Source organism: Cebidichthys violaceus, unplaced genomic scaffold, assembly GCF_023349555.1.
Source record: "Cebidichthys violaceus isolate CVI_PGR_0920_01 unplaced genomic scaffold, fCebVio1.0.p SCAF_9, whole genome shotgun sequence".
Classification (NCBI taxonomy): Eukaryota; Metazoa; Chordata; class Actinopteri; order Perciformes; family Stichaeidae; genus Cebidichthys; species Cebidichthys violaceus.
The window spans coordinates 13,062,161-13,078,950 of NW_027176975.1; positions in this window are offsets into that span (position 1 = coordinate 13,062,161).

The following is a 16,790-nucleotide window of genomic DNA, read 5'->3' on the forward strand; positions in this document are numbered from 1 at the left end:
TGATTAGTTTCATTCCATTTTATGTTTGATTTTGTATTATGTCATGTTAATTTCGACAAGGGCAATCTGACACCTTTCAGGCAGGCTATATCTTGACCTAAATTTCAGCGGCAGCCTTCCCCATGATGTCAGATGGGATTGTTTTTCTTCCCAGTGTTTTTCTTTCTGCTCTGTGGTTTGGGAGACCCCCTCTAACCATCAGTATAACCACCATCTCTTCATCCAGCCATCACAGAGCAGGAAAGAGAGCTGTTTATTTCAGCTGGGCTTTCTGGACCCAGGCGCATGTCGGAATAATCTATCCCCCCATCTCTGCAATGCCCAATTTGTCAGCTCACTGATAAAGCACAAATGTTTTCTCACTTGCCAGTTTTGATGTCAACAGCTGTGTTTCATCTGCAGCCAGAACCCCTGTAGAGTTAAATGGAGCATCAGACAAAGCCCAAATGGCCAGGTGAACATTTTTTGAGATGCTAAAATACATGATAACTGAACAAGCGTCACTTTTCATGATTGCAAAATGACATTTGGTGCCCACTATGGAGGAAAACGCCATAGGTATCTCCTCTACATGTTATTAAAAATAACCGGAGAGGATTGTTTAAATAGATCCAGAGCCCACATGAAAGGCAGCAATGAGAGTGACTCCACCAGCTAAGCAGACTTCAGAGATTTCAAAGGCTGTCAGTTGATAGATGTACTGCAGACAGTCATTAAGACTGTGAAATAAAAGATGAACAACAGAAAATCCTTTAGAAGGAGGCTGGAGGGAAAATCCTCATCAAAACAGCACTCTTAAAGGACGCAGTCTACCGGATTAATGGAGCTTCCCTTTGTGAATGATCAGCTTTGATTACAAATTCAAATACTCCTTTGCTGGCGCCATCCACCCAAACTGTGGCTGATTAGAAACACATTATTACACTCATTCTTAGTTTTCTATTGTCTTCAGGGGTCGTCCTTAAGGCGTGTTCAGTTCGACTTAAACTAATTGGATTCAAGCACAATGAAATCAGAAACATACAATCATGAACATGAAATATCTCTAACTGAAATCATGTGTTTCATTTTGAATGTGATTTTTAGATGAAGGTGATGGATACTATTTGACACAGGTTGCTATTTATAACACTGGTATAATTACATGTCAAGTTCTTCCTTTGGCTGTGATGTACATTTTAGCTGAGACATAATTCATCTTGCCACATCGCTGGCATTCATTATTGTCGCGACTGTGCTCGAGTCAAACAGCCTGGGAAAATGCTCTTTCTCTGTAGATATCAGAGGCAGAGGGAGACACAGCAAGCGAGAGAGGGTTTTGTTTTTTTTAATCTGTTTAACCTTGTCACTATTTTCCTTGTATCATTCACAAATCAGTCTGGGTTTAAAATGCAAAGTCAGGGCTGAAATTGATTCACCGCCACAAGACTTCACATAACTACCACCTCCTAACCACAACAAAGACAGCAGTGAGAGCAGAAAAGGCAGCATCTCCCTGAAGAGTCTAACTACTGCCTACATTGTTGGAATTCCAGCTTGACTTCCTGAGTCTGTCCACACCTGGCCAACCGCCAGCACACGCGTTTCTCTCTTTCCCCCATTTCCTTCCCTTTATCAAGATCATTTGTAAATGATACTGTTGAGGCATAATATCAGTCTTTTCCAACCTCGTGTTCTGTGTATTTTTTACATCTTATATATTTATATATTTTAGCACTATTTACCTCTGACATTAGTAATCTATCTATCTATCTATCTATCTATCTATCTATCTATCTATCTATCTATCTATCTATCTATCTATCTATATATGTGCGTCAACATGACATAAGATGAGGCATCTCCTGATCTCCTGATGTCATGTGTTCTCTGTTTTCATGAGGCAAATTGTGCCTGAATTTCTTCGGTATCTCTGGCTGCCGTGGGCGTGACAGACATATTCACACTTGTTCCCATGTCCAAGTGAACCCCTGTAATGAAACTGGCAGTAGCACAGCATTGCTGGAGCTTAGCTCAGTCAACCATCTGCTAGGTTGCATGGATTCATGCAGAGTAAACTGGAGTGGACCTTGTATGGACATGTTCTAGCATGACTGTCATGACATCAATGTTCACCATGAAATGAACAAAAAAAACCATTCCTGTCTCTTTCTAATGGAAGAAGCATGCGAGGAGAGCATGAATCACTGCCTTCCGTGTCTAAGCCAGGTTTCAGTACATTAAATAAATTAGATACAGAGACATCATACGGCATATATTTTGCATATACATTTGCATTCACACGGAACATATTTTGGCATTGATAAGGCTTATCAGCACTAGCAGTGTTAATACTGATGCATTTTACAGATGAAATTACACAGTGATGAAAGAGCTAAAAGGAATTAAAGTGGTATTCTGTTGGCTTGAATGAGGTAGTGACGTGATAGCTTGTTTACCTTTTTCAAGCAGAAAGTCTGCCTACCAGTAATAGACACCATCTCTGGCAGAAATAAAAAACATTTGAACTCATGGTTAAGATAAGAGTTCAACTTCTTTCCAGCAAGGCCACATAAGATATTTTTTTTACTCTCTTCCCTCAAGGACGAGGCAAGTTTTTGCTGCATTTTTCTCGCTAAGTGGCTGAGCCATAAGCCCAGAGGTGAATTGCAGCTGCTCAGCCAACTTAAATACGACTCTGCAGGAAGTGCTGAGCTGGATGGACTTTCACTGCTGCGTCTAATGTTAAAATCCCAGCCAGTGCTGAGTCCTTCACCACTTCAGAGCACAACATTATCTGTCCAGCCCTTCTTCCATCGCATGATAACGGGCTGTAGGTTCCCAGGCTGCTCACATCTTCACTTCCCCATAAACTGGGAATGAGATGTGTGGGAGGGAGAATACTAGGCTTTCCAAGAAACAAGGAGGAAAGAAGGAAATGGATGTATATGGGTTGCCATAGCACTATATAAGGGAGGAAGAAGAAGAATAGTGGCATTCTCACTGGGAGGACTCAAAGGGGAGGGGTTCAGAAGAGTGCAGAACCTCCATAAATAAAGCTAATGAAATGGAAGTTGAGTCTGGAGAGAGGTGGAATGGCTGGTTGGGTCTTACCCACTGTCTGATTTATCCTCAGTGTCCCTGTGAGCACAGCGGGGAGATCCATTACCTCACCTCATCAATAACATCCCATGGACAGGGAAAAAGGCCTGCTTTCCACACCGACACCCACCCCAGGGACCAGCTCAGAAGGCTCACTCAGTCGGGGAGAGGAAGCTGGCCTAATGTAGTCACACATAGAGAGCAAAAATGTCTCCTTTGGGGGATGGGTTGCTTTAGGCTGAGATGTGTTGGGGGGTAGCTCAACATACAGCACAGAACATATTCAGCTTATTGTAGCAACTCACAATCACATGCATCTAACAAGCAACTGAAATTGATGCCTTTGCCTTCTCCCAAACGGACACAGTGCCTTTATTCTTATTCTGTGAGTGTATGGTAAAAAGATAAGCGTGCATTCTCTGAGTCAGTTTATGCAGGGCCCTATCATAAATAAGAGTGTCAACACACAGAGACAAGTGTCCCTTAATTCATGAGAAATTTTGTCAATAAACTAGAACAGTCAAGGTGTATGCATGCCTGAGCTCATGATGTGCTATAAACAGATCAGTGATTTAAATGATCCCTGAGAGACTTGAATTATGAAGGTGCAGGAAATTGTTCTTTGATGTGACAGAGAGTAGTGTGACGACCCACAAAAAAAGGATCAATGAGAGACAGCTAGTGCCCCTCATTGCTTATGCCTACCAGGAAAAGGGTTCCAAATGACTCACAAGCCTGTACTACTAACAGCAGGTCAGAAAACACAATTTAACCAAAAAATCTGTGTGGACTAAACTCCCTTTAACAAAGTTACATTTAACAATTTCCTAGTACTAACCTTTCTAAATCCCAGATGAGCACCCATTTGTTACCACCTGGCTCAAGGCTGGCAACAAAAAGGGAGGCCACACACACATATCCAACCCAAAAACAGTTTATTTGAGTTACATAAACGTAAAGCCTAAATGAAAAGAGGTGCAACTGCTGCAAGAGAGAGAGAGACACTCCCAGAAGTGCTGTCTTTTATGCCTTCCTGGAGGCTCCAATCAGATGGACTGGTATCAGCAGGTGACTATCCCAGCTCCTCCCACCAGGAAACCATCATGCAGCAGGACCATAGCCAACAGAGTGGGAGGGTCGTCACAGTAGTCGAATTAAAACAAGGCATGTGATGAAGATGATAGGGCATTGGAAGTATTACACACCAGAAATGAGGTGAAATGTCAACAAAGCTTATGGTCTACAGGGAGTTGATAACAGTACAGAGATAAGAATGGAGTGCAATAGCAGATACTGTGACTGGAGTAATCTCTGTCACACACTCCCTCTGTCTGTGCATGTGTGTGTGTGTGTGTGTGTGTGTGTGTGTGTGTTTGAGAATGATCTTTCATGTGCTTTTTCTAGTGAGATCACAAGGTAGTAGCAGTGTCTGTGTCAGGGTTGAATAAGAGACACCCTGAGGTAAAGGCTTTTCAGCAGCACGGCTGAAAGGAGGAAGCTCGACACTCAAACATGCCTCAGAAAGACACAGAATAAAATCCTTGTCAATCGCTCCTCGTCTCTGAGTCCCCCATTTTTTTACCCCAACTGCTCCAGTGTCAACTACTGAACTGTTTGACTATGATCATGCAATTGAGGATTTCACTGCTTGTATCAGGAATCCAAATGTGCCCTTGGAGAGATTCTGGTGTTTGGACTGAGAAAGTTCTGTCATTTTAGCTTTATAGAGAGTGAAATGAAGTCAACTGAGGCTCTCTCTTCAAAGCTAAGCCTCTACACTCTGCTCTGGCTATCTTCTCTGTGTTATGAGGCAACATGGTGAGCCTTAGCGGGGCCATTCAGAGTTTAGTTCCCTACTCAGTGCTCAGCCGTGCCTTTCAACAAACAGACAATCTGATTACATCTAATACATATTAGTTCCACTCCCTGCTGTAGGTGACTGAGATAAGCACTTATAATTTCTTTAGGCCACATAGACCCTGAGAGACAAAGCACCCAAAATATGATTAATACACTTCTAGTGGCTGAGGTGACACTCAGATGTTACTGGGATGTTCTTAGGAATGGAAATAAGATGGCAAATATCATATTGTCAAACAGATCTAAAAGAACAACAGTGATATTTAAGGTTTTATAACTAACATTAATTTCACATTAATTTATCAAAACAAAAACTAGTCTTAAAAATAAATAAATAGGACTGTATCTTGGTTATAAAGCCTTCAATAACTGACCTTTTGGTCACTTTGTGGCTGCAGAAACAAGCTGTAAACACAACAGTGATATGTTGTCACTTTGTTCTGTAAATGGATATGGTGAACTTGTTAATATAGCTGCCATTCAACAGATATGGAGCAACATTAACATTCATTTGGAGTCCTCTATCTGGCCTCCTGGTGGATGTAAGTTCAATATTTACTCTCATTTCAGCTCTATTTTTGGTTTTCTAGTCTTCACTGTTAATACACAAAGCAAACACAAAGCAGCATACTGCTGCATACGTCCTTGGAAGAGAGAGATATCCTATTCAGTAGCTTCTGTCTGGCTCTGCTGACACCAAGGTCAAAATGTACACAGCCCTTCTCAGACGGGAAGGAGGGAAAATAGTCCATCAAACAAGCAGTGAACCAAGTGCCTGCATCCTGGAAAGCGTTGACGCAGGAAAACAGGATCCTCGGAGAATAGAGGCTGCACTGTAAGCATCTAAAACGATCCCTGAGCAATCACAGCGTACGTTCCTTTTTTTCCACCTGACCTGGCCTTCTGTCCTCTTGCACAGAGCCAACAACACTTGAAGTGTGTTCTCAGAAACGACTTCTGTCATGCTCTTGTGAATGCTCAGAAAATGATGAGATGGTGTGTCACAGATTTATGTGAAATAAACTACCACAGCTGTCAGATGGCGTTCATGTGAGTATAATCAAAACCCTATTTTGACAGTATGTAAATTCCTGTAAAACAGTGTAGTCTTTCATTACAACAACACGCATCAGAGTCCATTGTGGTTGAAAGAAAAAAAAAACATAAAGGCAGCAGAAAGAGCTGAGTGGTCATTGTAAGAGAGTAACAGAAGAAGAATTTAGCCTTCGACTGCCAAAGCTGGTGAGTCACATCCGATCTTAAAGATTCTTGTCAGATGTGGGAGAGTGGGAGGTGTGTGTGGGCTGCAGAAATATGATATATAATAGCTGCAATCCAGTCTGCAAGTGTTTTTTTCCTGAACACCCAGAAATGAATCCATCCACCTTGGAAAGTCCTCAAGGCTTTTCACACTAAGAATGTAATGTTAGTAACAGATTTGTAAAGGGTCTTTGTGTGTTTATGTCCGTAAGAGACAGAGAGGAGACTGTGAAGAAGACGAACAACACACTGTATATGCTGAAAAGCTTGTGTGGGATGCATGTTGACTGTTTTGTTTGAAATAATTCAATGATATTGATATCCTCTGCTTATTCTCCTGTCTCTGTACTGGTGTGTAACTTGACAACAACTATAAAGGTAGCTTTGCACTCAGTTGCAATCCCTTTAAACTACTAAGTGTAGTAACGCCACCATTTCAAGTGCCTTGCATTAATTATCATGTTGATCTCTATCTCCCTGTTGCAGTTTTATCCCTTTCTTGTCATTATTTTGCTAAAAACTTCCTCTCTATCCCACCCACTCACTGTCAGTGTGTGCTGAAAGGAAGAGTCCTCATTTTGATCCCGGTGATGATTGGTGCCCAGCCAGGTGGCAATAATGTGCCCATTCTACTGCGTTTCCTTCCAGGGGTCAGGGGTGCTGGGTGATCAACACACAGGATGTGACCTTTAATCCACTAGCAGCTCCTCGCAGCATTAATCTCCCCCAGCCAGCATTCAGCTCTGATAATGGCATGTTAATTAATGACGCTCTTTTGAGGTGGCGTCAGCCGGCACTGGGAGCTCCAAGAGCTGGTTAACACCTCGCACATGTTCTCAAGCATGCAAGTCACCTTCAGAATATCAAATACATACTCAGAACTCACAATGTGACATCCAAAGATTTCTTCCCAGGAGCTGTTTTCAAATGTGTCTTTTTCAGTGGCAGTCGGTGGGCATGATTAAATGTCCCATTGATAAAATCTGTATTCTTTGTGTCAGTGCTGTGGAGAAAGATTTATACGTTATCTAGTAAATACCAGCATAGCCATGAACGCACGCTTTCGCAAATGTAAAATGTCAAACCATTCTCTCTTTCTGTCTCCTCATAGCTCTCTGATGAAGCAAATGCATTCACAAACACACATGCATGATCCACCCAAAGGACTCTCGTGGTCCCAGCTTATACATATTTAATCATAAATTTACATTTGCTTGTTCACTAATTCATCTCATTCGTAGTCGTTCTAACAAAGTCTAAGTTGTGCTCCCCCTTATGCTACACAAGCAAAAGAAAATAAATAAATAAATAAAGATTTACAGTGGTAGATGAGTTGAGGAGTCTCAAAGCCAGAGGACAGAAGTTACTCTAAAGTCTCGTCGGTTGGCAGCTGATACTTTTGTATCTCTTGCCAGACAGCAGCAGGGTGAATAGGCATTGTCTTATAAAAGCCTTTGGGCTCTGCGCAGGCACCTCACCTCATCAATATCACTATATATAGACAGAGGTGTGTCCTTTCCACTTTTTTTGTTAAAATCAACAATCAGTTCCATGGTGTTGCTGACGTTAAGCAGTAGGTTGTGCACCACTCAGCAAGGTTTGTTGACTTTTTGAAAATATGATTCATTCCTCGTTCAGAGCCTCCTCTTTTCACCTCCCCCCAAGTGGTTCCACTTCTCCCTCGAGTCTTTCCACTCAGTGGTTTCGGAGGAGCCGGTCTTTTGGCCGGTGGCTTGGTCGGCCCGGCCACCCTCTGTAACTTTCTGGCCAGATAGCTGCTCTCCTCTGAGCCCAGGCATGGTCCCCAGCTGGTGTCTGGATCTGTGGCTGAGGTTGGCAGCCTCTTAAAGCAGTGGACCAGAGACAGTCTGAAGGAGGCTGTCTGGACACGCAGGTACATGATAACTATTGCATTGAAAATGTTTGTGGAAATGTCCTTTTATCAAAGACTATGTGTTTTTTTCACTGACTGTTGATTATATGCTTACTTTATGCCCTAGTTTATGTTAATTGTCTATGTTTTCTGGCTGTATAAGAAGTGAGGAGAAACCCACACAAGAAGGGATTTAAAACAGAAGAAGAAACATTTTCATTTCTAATTAGCGACTGTCTATTTAAATTTGAAATGTCAACTCTTGCTAACACATTTTATTGGATTTAGTTAAGTAATGCCATTGTTTGTTCTTCCTTGTTTGTGACAGGTACAGAAAGTTTAAAAATATATATATGATTAGAGGAGCTCACTGACCAAGGATGTTAACAGATGAAGGTCAATGAAACATGTTTACAACTAAAGATATAACACATTTGGTTCATTACATTACATTACATTACAGTCATTTAGCAGATGCTTTTATCCAAAGCGACTTACAATAAGTGCATTCAACATTGGTAATCAAAAAAATTGGGTTCAGAAATGTGTGGATGACTTCATATTAAGAGGAACCAAAATATCCTTCAGGGGTTTTAATAGAATATAAAAAATACATTTATTTAATTTAAAAACGCAATTTCCCAGTTGCATAAGGTGATGTCTTGCTGAAATTGCTGATTTTGTCCAACCAACAGTCCAAAACCCAAACCCCTGTTAGAGAAAAGGGAGTACCAGGAGGAAACCAATGCAGACACAGGGACAACAAACAAACTCCACATAGAAAGTTCCCAAAAATAATAAAAATATAGTTAAAAAGTGTGCATTGCTGAAAGTAGGTATACTAAATAGTTGCCCCTCCCCCTTCTTTTCTGTTCTCCCAGACCTCCTCCTTCTTTACTTTCAGCCCCTTCCAACCTTTAATCCAAGAGAAGAGGCCCCTGGCCCAGACACTAGACCCCATCGCTTCCTGACATAGTAGTACTTTTGTATGTGTGTGTGTGTTTGTGTGTATGTGTGTGTGTGTGTGTGTGTGTGTGTGTGTGTGTGTGTGTGTGTGTGATTTATGTGTCTTGTCCAGACTCAGTGGGAGCTGGGAGTACCGACCCCCTATCCTCCCCGACTCGCTCAACAAAGCTCTCTAAAAATGTGTGTGAGAGGTTTGGGGGAGGTTCCCCTGAAAGGCAAATAGAATTAAGGAGCCAACTTGAGTCACTGAAACTATGCTATAGCTCCTCAGCTGACAGCGGGAGCACATACCCAAGCCTTCCCTCTCACTGAAACCTGCAGATTTTCTTCATCACACTTGCAGAATTTTACACTACTCTGCAATTAAAATGGAGAAGAATTGATTTGGATCCTCATTTTGACCAATATTTTAGACTAACAATTATTTGTTACATAAGTATGCCTCTAATCACACATTCTCACATAAGCAATGAATAAAGCCAACACACATTAACAACATCAGTGGGCTACTTCCTCTAGCATTATTCTCACACATTTATTCTGGTCTGTCTACTTAAAGGCAGGAATCCACCAGGACATCTCATGTTGCATATCAACACTTCCATTTGTACAGCGTGAGGTTTAAGTAGGTTAGAGGCAGGCATGCACACTCCACTTTCGTCTCCAAGCCCTCCAGGCAGTAAACGATTGTGTCAGAGAGGCTGCTGCTCGTTATCGACGTGCTCGCAGGCTGGAAGTTGCGGGCATCGCAGCAGCTTTTGCACATAGCAATGCAGACTCTGCCACACAGCAGCCATGGGTGATCGAGCGCATTATGGATCAGCTATAATACCATGCACAGAGGCATAGTGGAACTCAAAAAGGGCCTCTGCTGTTGAGTGAATGTGTAATGATTTGAATGTAGCACACAGGAGCTTACAATAGTATTGAGTATGAGTATGAGCTGCACACGTTAGGATATAATGGTCATCATTGCTTGCAATTTATGCTTGATGCAGCTCAGTAATTGCTAGCCTGTAGCAGCTATGTAAGGCTGCACTTTATAACAATGGTTTATAAAAATGCTATGATATAATCATAATGTTGACCATGTACGGCAACATAGTTTAGCATGTTAACATGCTAACGTTTGATGATTAGCACATACACAAAGTACAGCTGAGGCTGATGGGAATGTCGTTAGTTTTGCAGGTATTTGGTCATAGATTAAAAGTATTGGAGGAATTCAAAAGTAAGCTGAAAATTTGAGTTTGATCACCAAAGTCATTTCAATTCATCCTGAAGGTGATGAATGTGCACCAAAGTTCATGATAATCCATTCAATATTTGTCAAGACATTTAAAAAAAAAATCAGGGGTTCACCAAAGTCATTGTGATTCATCCTCTGGAGACCACACGTTTGTGGTTCTTAATCTGCCTCCTTAGGCCAGTAGCTGTCCAGGTTGAACATTGTTGTTAGCCCTGTTCCTCTGCATTACTCAGACTCAGTGTTGTTATTTCATATAGAGTATTTGTGGCGGTAATATGTGTACTATATGTTGGTGTAGGTGTAGTGTATAGACACAGCACACACCCTGTAACATTTTCACAGAGGAGCGCACACAGCGAGGGGTTTTAGGTGGATTATGGAGCAAAGTTATCTGAATTGTGCAATCCATATGTTGCACCTGAGAGGTCTGACTGGAGCCCCCCAAGGCATACATGGGACAGTGAATTCCATTATCTCCCCCCAACCAACCTCCTCATCTAACACACATGTTTCCTATCATGGTCAGGACATTCCAGGCGTTGCCCAGCATTCCACAAGAAAGATCTAGCATGTACCAAGTACGTTCAGATAGAACAAAGATAAACCACACTGAGGAAACCTGCTCGGATTTCCATGTTTGTGTGCAGGATATGGAGCAATAAAGGTAATGGCATTAAGTGCACTTGTTAGCAAATCTGTACTGAACACCTAATTCCCATGGAAGGTGGGGAAGTTCCTGGAAAATCTGTACAGCCCAGCAGTATCTTACTCTTTCCTAACAAGACGCACATAAAACAAAATGTCTAGACAATAAGTTGTGATTTCACTTGTTTATGTATTTCTAATGAAATGGAAATCAAAAACCTAGTAGGATGTTGAGAGGAGTAAAGCTAATGCTTCTTTGTAGGCCAATCCCCAAGTTGGTTGTATTCAGATTGTACTGTGAGTGTGGTTAGTTAAGTCCGGACTGAAATATCTCAATAATTTTTTACCATTTTACCAATTAACATTCAGTGTTCCCAGAGGATGAATCCGATCAACTTTGGTGGTTCCCTGACTTTTCGTCTTGCACTTAGCCATCATTTGGCCTGTAAAATATCTACAAATAATGGATTGGTACAAAATTCACGATTCCTAATGGATATATTCTGAGGACTCTAATCGGTAAATGTTAGCATGCTAATATAATCTAAGAACGAATCTAAATGGTGAATATTGTAAACATGTAAGCATGGCGATGTAAGGATTTAGCTCGAAGCGCCATTACAGCCACACGGAGAAGACCCATGGGAAGCAAACAAATAGTTTGACACATTTTGATCTGCTGTGGGAAAATGTCTTTTATATTATGTTATTTTAGCTTCTGGGATTCCTCTTTTATATGTCCCTTGCCTCCAAGATTACAGTGCTTTGAAGAAGCGCTGTGTTGCACAGAGTCACATACATTGGTTCGAGATAAGTGGTAGGTTGCTTATTTACACAATGTTTACAAAGAGATGCAACAAAGGTCCCCTGCTGGACTGTAACTGGGGACGTTGGGTTCATGTTTGGCATGCTTGGTGCCTAAAACCGGGTCAATTAGGTCAAACCTTTTTTTAAATTTTTTGGCCACAATGTCAGATACCACTATTGCTGCCCAATATGTTATGGTTGTGACTTCTGCATCCTACACTCACATTTGTAGTTAAAAAACACTGTGTCTGCAAAACAAATACAGCTTATCCCATGACAATGCTAGAGGCAATGCATGCTATTTAAATCATTACTTACCTTTAATGACCCTAAACATACACATTGCCTGTAGTCAAATGGTCTAAAGTGATGCAAAAACACTTTCTCAGTTTCCTCTGGACATCACACTAGGAGCAGAAGGCTTTTTACACAATGTACATCATGAGAAGAAGAGAGGAGGAGGAGGAGGAGGAGGAGGAGGAGGAAGAGGAGAGTCTGCAGAGTCATCCGTGGGGGCGGATCAGGACAAGATCAATGGGAGTGACAGGGAGTGCAGGAGGCAGCAGGAGATTCAAAGTAGGCCAATAAATAACATCCTAGTGAGACAGCGACTGCCTCCTCTTCAGCCGCCACTGCCCCCTTCCACCCTCGACCCCCCTGGCCCTGCCGACTGGGCCCCCTTGATTAGTGGCCTCCAAGGGGGGGATGGAGGCTACGGCTGCACAATACACCTCTCACATGGGGCCCTCACTCGCCTCTTGCCTCCATTTGTTGGACATTCATCTTTCAGCATGTGTGTGAGTTTGTTTAGGGGGTGGGGGGCTTAGTGGAAAGATGGAAGGGAGTGTATGTGTGTGTGTGTGTGTGTGTGTGTGTGTGTGTGTGTGTGTATGTGTGTGTGTGGTAGAGTGGGGGGTCTTCCATGTTTTTTACATCTTCTCCCCTCTAACACACACCCATCCCCCTAAACATTATTCTATATTCTATCTTGCCCCCCATCCCCAGACCACTCGGCTCTGATCTGTGATTTCACTGACTGAGTCAGGAGGTTTAAACATTAGCCAATTTGTTTTTTGCTCCTTAGCATCCAAGACAAAGAAAAATATCTGGTCTGCTCTTTAGTCTGGCTGCCATGCAGCAGCAATAGTTCTGTCTGACGCCTTAAAGCCAGTTTTGGTTCTACTACACATCCTGTACAAATAACAACTATCAGATGGATTGCTATGAGATTATGTGCAGACATTCAAGATGAATGTTTCTGATTTTTCCTCTGAAGCCACCATCAGGTAACATTGTTGTTTTTCAGTGAAATGTCTTGACAACTCAGCTGTAAGTCATCATCTTAAGTGTTTACTAGCAAATGTTAGCATGCTAACATGCTAAACTGAGATGGTTAAAGTGATAAATACACTGTACCTGCAAAACTTCAGCGTGTCAGCATTCTCATTGTGAGCATGTTAGCATGCTGATGTTTGCATTGAGCCCAAAGCACCTCTGTGCAGCCTCAAAGGAGCCGTTTGCATGGCTGTTTACTCTTAGGCCACAGTCGAACAGTCACAAAAAATGTAATGTCTTATGTTCTTTCCAAACCACTTTTCCTCGACCTCGAGGGAAATCATCATGGGGTCAAGGAAAGATGAGACAAAGAATTCATAGAAATAATCAAAAGACAAGACAATCTGATTGTACTTACATTTTGGTACATAATTATGCAACGGCAATGTTAATATCGTGGGTCTGCAGCAAAGAATTGTGGGACGGCATTATCTAATTTCCCTTCGTAAAGGATGGCCCAGTGTACCCTATGCTAGAGGAGATAAGAAAGGAAGCACCTTTCCTTAGCCATTAGAGAATTTGACCAGCTATCATCATAATACTTCTGGGTCATTTCACTCAGGAAGCTTCCTAAACAAAAAAGACTATTCAAACCGCAGCCTTAGTCTTGTTTAAATTAATCCTGTGTTACAAATTCTAATGAAATATGCTATTGTGTTGTATTATGGGAAATGGATCCAGCATTCTTTACGCTTGACCGATACTTGGGACTGAAATGAAAGATATCTTGGCCTCTCTGTACGTTGTGTAATATAAAACTGGGAACTATGACTACTTTTTCTCAGTATTAGTGGCTGTTGGCCCAATTCAGGTCATTGTTCATAAAAATCTAAAACCTACATCACAATATATTACAAGAATAGACAGACTAAGACTGTAACCCGTCATGAGTGCTTAAGAGGGGATCATGATTTATGCTCCAACACAGGATAGTGGTTACACTTAATTACAGTGGATGATGCACCTGGACAGGAGAATCTATAACTATGGAGTGCAATTCCGGTTGGGTGACTTTGCTATCTTGTTTGAGGAGTACCTAAATATTTCACAAAGCACAGACAGGACACATAAGGTTGTTGCCAAGACTCAGAGAGAAGACAGAGATTCCCTTTGTGGTTCACAGCCACTCGCTTACACCACTGTCATACCACAAGACGTTTGTGTGGAAGAAGAGAGCAGCTGAGCGTAGTGAGCTGACAGGAGCAAACAGAGAGGAAGAGGCAAGCTTGGAAGAAAGAGAAGCCCAGGGAGACAGAAAGAGAGAGAGAGAGAGAGAGAGAGAAAGAAAGAGATTCATGGAAAAAGAGTGGGAGGTGGGAGCACAGCGTGGTAGACTCATACTGTATATCTTGGTGGTACGTTTTCAAAGTGCCAAATGACACTTCCTATCACTATGTTGAGGGAAGTGGAGCGTGTCAGCTCCGGTGCTCTCTCACCCCATCTTGCATGCAGAGCAATTACCACTGGCACAAAACCTCCCGTCACCACCATCCCCCTGCAGACCCGTGACTCATCATTTAGAGTAGTAGGCATGTCCTGTGTTGGCCTTTAGGAAGGAGTCTTAACGTTTGTAGTAGGCTGAGGAGCACGGGGAGATGACTAAACTGAGCAAAGCTGTCTCAATACAGGGGGGAGGACATCATAGAAATCATCTCACCTTTTATCCTCAGTTGTATGGATCAGAAAGCCAGCATATCAACGTCATTAAATAGCTGCTGTAGCCATTATATGACCTGGAAGATATCTATATTCCACCGTCAAACACCGTGCTTAACAGCCCGTGGACAGCAAAATATGAAATCCATATTTTGGTCCTAAAGCTGAACAACCGATTATTTAGCGTGATTGATTTATTCAAAGGGAAACTGAACATGAGAGATGACTGAGAAGCCGTATTGCCAGTAGTGTGTGCTACATAAACCATTGTTCCTCCTCCAGCCCTGTGATTTGCAACTAAAGGGGTCGCAGTGGGTTGCCATGGCAACCTTTCAGTATAGATGGCCTGTTTCTTTTTTTTTCCAATAGCGGTGATCATCAGCATCATTGGAGGAGCGTCATTAGCTGGGGAGCCCCCCCCCGGGTGGCTGTGTGAGGACATTAGAGAGTGTGGAGAAAATGATGGACGAAGGATTTGGCCTTTATGCAGCAGGGCTGAGCTCCGACAAGACTAACCTCCCTCCGCTCCTTTGTACCTGAATGCCTTTTTTTTTTCACCCGTGGCGGGCTGAGCTTCGCCTCTGCATCTCTTGCCTCCAGCTCTGCTTGTCTCTAAGGCAACAACAAAGCCCTCACCGTGTTGATCTCTTCGCCGTTGTCGTGTCAACACACGTAATGATTGTATCATCCCGGCTTTCAGAGGCTGTCATTCACATGGCTCCTCCGCTTTCCATCGCGCTTAAGGGGGCTCTTGTTCACGGCTCGGTGCAAATGGAGGAAAACACACAACAGTGAAGCAGCAGCCCTCATCTCTGGCTCACACGATTGACATTGTTCAGAGGCTTTAAAGAGCCTCCTGAGGTAAACACACTCATGGTGGGAAGGCTGGTGTTTCAGTAGAAGGATGAGATTGACTCCGACAGCCTCAGCAGCCCTTTCCTCACTCTGCTTACCCTGCACCCCTCCTAATGCAGGACTTTTTGAATGCAGATAAAGATATCAAAATACAGGCACTCCAAAGTGCAGCAATGCACTTTAGAGTGCCTACACATTGAACTTACAGCTGTAAACTTCACTCTCAGTTCCTTGATCACAAAGCTTACGTTGTTCCTCTGGTTTGAAACCAAAGCACAAACATTGTGTTTGCATGTTTACAGTTGTGTGCGAAAGGTGCACCTACACTCATCCCTTATAAATTGACATTTGAAAAAAAGAAAAAGGTGGGTGGAGGTAGAAGTGGAGAATGGTTACACAAGTGTTTCAATTTCCCGTGTCTCTGCAGCTTTCTGCCTCAAATGCACACATTCACAGAGAGATGTGAAGCTGGTGAGATGTACAACTGAAGGGGTGTGATTCATCTCCTTAACCACACCATGACAGCTCCTGTGCTCTGAAGTCTACTAGCTGTTTTTCCCTCCAGCTCTAATGCATCAATACATGGGCCATCATAAATCTTCATGTTTCTGACCTTCACATCATGCAATAAACGTTTATAATGTGCAGTTCTTCTAGATAGAAATAAGAGAGGTCAAGCACAGGGATGGAGTGATGCCCGGGCAAAAAGGAACCAGCTTTGCCCATCTGTTCATCTCTCGGCCCTCTCTTCCGCCTCACCTCCCTTGTCTCACTCATTTAGTGGTGAATGTGGACCGGCCACCAAATAAGTGCCAGTGGAGAGAGGAGATGCAGGGTAAGCAACAAGGAGCAGATGGGGAATTTCAATGAGCTGGAAAACCCAATGTAGTAGTGGGCCTTCCTCAGAGGGTGATGTTGATACAGCAGTGCCCCCTTGTGGATTTATACACATCTGCAGCATTTCCTTAATGCAAGCAAGTACATCATTTTTAGTATGATGGTTTTTAGAGGTGTTCTAATTTTTTTTTAATTCAGGAAGTGTTTGCAAAGGTCAAGGACTAAAAGGCAAATGTTTATAATGTGTGGGGTGGCTGGATTAATCCTCAGCTCCTTAGCCCTTGTGTCCGACTTTCTCAGCTAACATATCTGCAAGAGTCAGCATCCTGCCAGGCCAAGCAGACACTGCTGAGAAGGCTTTCTAGT